Source organism: Pelophylax lessonae, assembly GCF_965119305.1.
Source record: "Pelophylax lessonae genome assembly, chromosome: 3".
Lineage (NCBI taxonomy): Eukaryota > Metazoa > Chordata > Amphibia > Anura > Ranidae > Pelophylax > Pelophylax lessonae.
This window is the reverse complement of record NC_138770.1, coordinates 599198592-599202488: the sequence shown is the minus strand read 5'-3', so window position 1 is coordinate 599202488 and position 3897 is coordinate 599198592.

Sequence of the window (3897 nt, the reverse complement as noted above, 5' to 3'; positions counted from 1 at the left end):
AGCACCCCACACTCCTTTCTTTGGATTGTCCACAAAAAAAAAAAAAAAAACCTGACTTCCCCTTTCCACCTAAAACGTTAATGATAAAATCATTTGCAGAGCATTGGACATGTGGTGAATGTATATGTTGGAGAGTGGGCACATCTGGTTTCAGCATTCTTCATTTGGGCAAAGAATCAATTTTATGATAAATTATAAACATGAGAGTTACCAAGACCTACGCATCCCTCTGGGAATTCCAGATGTGCAGCAAACAAGACATGATCAGAGAAAAGCAAGAACAGCGACTGTGTCTTATATCTACAGTGAATGACCCTGGCGGGATTTCAGCAATGAGTGAGCAGCAAATGAGTGGTGGGTGACCGGTGAACTGATCCTTCCCTGCTTAATAAATATGTACTTATGCATCTATTACATGCCAGTAGCATGCTTTCTACAGTCACGAGCCTAGTCTCTCAAGGGGCCAGCTTAATGTTTGTAGAAAGCTGCTGATGTAATCTCACAATGAGAAGGCTATTACAGCACTACTGTAATTACTTACATCTCAGGCACATTACACAGGACAGGCTGGCTAGGGGGATAATGTACAATATAAGTAGCACATTTAAAGGGAAACAACACCCTTGTAAACCAGTTAAGCAAAAATTGCTGAAGTAAGATGTACTTCTTTTTGCCATGATTCCTTTCATTGGCTTACTTTGTGGTCTTTTAATGTATTGCATAGAATCCTGACTTAGCCATTTAGTTTGATAGCACTTCTCATCCATAGTAGGTATTGTTTATGTAGAAATTGAAGCTCACATTCACCAGAAACATGATCTGTGTGTGAGCTTGCAGGACTAGCACGCCATATACCATATTTCTCTCCAGGTAAAACTATGGGCACATTAGACATGATGAAGACATTCTACGCCCATTGTACCCAATCTGCGACCCCTTGGAACCTGTTATGTGGCCCTTTGGTCCCCTGCAGACACTAAAATGTGTTTACGGATTGTCCTGTTATAGTAGTGATTTCTATCAGTCTTATGTAATATGTTTTTTGTCTATTATTGTTTCCTGAAGCATGTTCCCTGACTCCAACAACTCCTAGAGCATGTTCACAGTGTCTGTCCATCTCCTGTACCATATTCGCAGTCTCTAACCATCTCTTGTATCCTGTTCGTAGTCTCTGACCATCTTCCATATTACGTCCACAGTCTCTTTCTATCTCTTGTATCCTCTTCGCAGTCTCTGACCATCTTTCGTATTACGTCCACAGTCTCTTTCTATCTCTTGTATCCTCTTCGCAGTCTCTGACCATCTTCTATATTATGTTCACAGTCTCTGACATCTCTTGTATCATATCCATAGTCTCAGACAATCTCCTGTACCATGTCCACAGTCTCCGACCACCTTGTGTATCATGTCCACAGTTTTTGACCACTTTGTGTATCATGTCCATAGTCTCTGACCATCTCCTGTACCACGTCTGCAGTCTCTGACCATCTTCTGTACTATGTCCACAATCTCTGACCATCTCTTGTATCATACCCATAGTCTTTGACTATATCCTGTTGTGTTGCCTCTAATGTAGAATATTCACTGAATTTCATGTGCTGCCCTTCCCTTTAGTGATGTTGGGAGCCTAACTCAAGGTCCAACATATGAAGAAAGTTGACCACCACTGCTCTATTCAGTTGTGCTGATTTACCAAAGTTGAGAATATTACCACAATAAAAGAATATATGAATATTCAATCCAATTATTTGATCATGTGCAAATAAAATAAGAATACAGGAATTTGCTGTCCATATGACTGAATAGTTAGGTTAATTTTCACACAAATTATTGTGTTAGGATTCTCAGGTGCTTTAGTAAATGAGCCTTAGTATATCTGGAAGGAGTTATAGCTCAGCATATAAGAATGCACAGTAGCAAAGGATTGTCTTAGGCTAAATAGTGTATTTTTCATTAGGATAAGCATAAAAGGTTTCAGCACATAAATATGTATATGTAGTACAGCAATACAAAGAGATCCTAAAAATGCAAAGACCAGTATTCTATAGCAACTAAGCAAAGCTAAGTGCCAGGTTAGATTAGATTTAGGTTAAATTGGTTGCTTCAGATTACTGCACTTAAAGTTATGGTAAACCCTCCATTTTTTTTCTTTCTCATAACAATAATGCCTTAATCGTTTTTCACAGAGCAGACCGGACTCTCTTCTTCTGGGGCCCCTCCACCAGCACTCCAGGCCCCTCCTCTTCATCAGGTGCCCCAACGGAAGGCCCCTTTCCCTGGGGGCACCCGTGCAGGCTCGCCCCCAAGTCTCGCTGTGTTTACTGACACAGAGAGCGGGATTCGGCCCCTTTCCCTGCTCCCATGTCACAGGATTTGACTGAGACTGACAGCAGCGAGAGCCAATGGCTTCTACTGCTATCAATCTGTTCAATGAGGAGGCAGACAGCGTCTGGAGCCCTTCTGTACGAGCACATCTCTGGATCAGATCGGATCGGGCTCAGGTTAGACAAAGAGGGGGTCTGGGGGGGAGAGGGGGGGGGGGCTGCAGCATAGAAGGTCTTTTACTATGCATTAAGGTGAAAAACCTTGAGGCTTTGGAACCACTTATTATTGGTGACTTCACTTTGCACATCTTCCCTTTATATTGATTTTTTTAAATTGGACTGGCTCTTGCTTATCTTTATAATTTGAATGGTTGTTACAGGAACAGGAAAACACAGACAGTAATTAAAACTTTTTTCAGCAGTTCTAAGCCTTTCCAACTGTACTAAAAATTGTTTTTTCATTTTGCCTGTTTGAGAGATTTTCTATCACTTTCTGTCCTTACAAGAACTAAGGGGACGGGGACCGGAAGCCGCGGAAGACGGACGCTTTGAAAAGAGCTCCGCCGAAGTCAACTATAATCGGTGTCCATCCACCTCTATAAATCCACCAATTGCCCCCAAAATCGGTGGAGGCACCCTTCGGGACCCACTTCACAACCCTGGAAAGTTTGGGGAAAAACGGACCAAGATTTCCGCGATCCGGATTTGAGGCCTACATTACAGCCGAAGCCGCGGACTTTCCTGCGGGATCCCGCGATCGGGCGGCCACCACTCCGGTAAGCGGCGGTGTTCCGCCTTAGAGGAGAAGTGCACATTACCCCCTGCAACCAGGCCACAACACCCTCCGACCTCTCCCATCAAATAAACTAGTATTACACCCTCAGGCAACTGGGCAATAACCGCCATATTGCCCCCATGTGCGGTGGGCACCCTCAACCAATACATACAGCTCCAGTTAGGAAGGTGGTGACTGGGGAATGACAACTTAACACTGTAACTCCTTACCGCCTGAGGGGACCGTGACATCTGCCGCACAAACCAACCGCAGCTTCACATCACTGACAGGATCACAAAGACACTGGGCCATAAACAAACATGGGCAGAAGAAGGAGAGATCCTCCAGAGCTCAGCAAATTGAGCAAAACTGGGCTTCATCTCAGCCCCGGATCTTTCCAAAATAGCAGCTCTACACAGCAGATCAGAGGCAGCTCTTCTCAACACTGTAATCCGGCTCAATCCATCCATCCAATCTACCAGATAGGCAATCCAGATAGTGAGGGATCCTCTGGCTCAGCCTCTCCTATCTCCCCATCCTCCAAGAGTCCTGCCAAAGCTAAACAGAGAATCAACTCTCCAGCTAAACAGTGGCATGGCATGGACAGTAACCCCTTGCAACAGACAGGCCTCAATACTAACCAAATACCTCATACTCAGGATCCCTTTGAATCCTTCCCCACTGGTGGTCAACCTGCTTCAGAGACTACTTTGAAGAATATGTTATATACACTCAAAGCCTCGATGCATGCGGATATGATGTCTTGTATGCACCAGATTAGACAGGAAATGTCCAGCA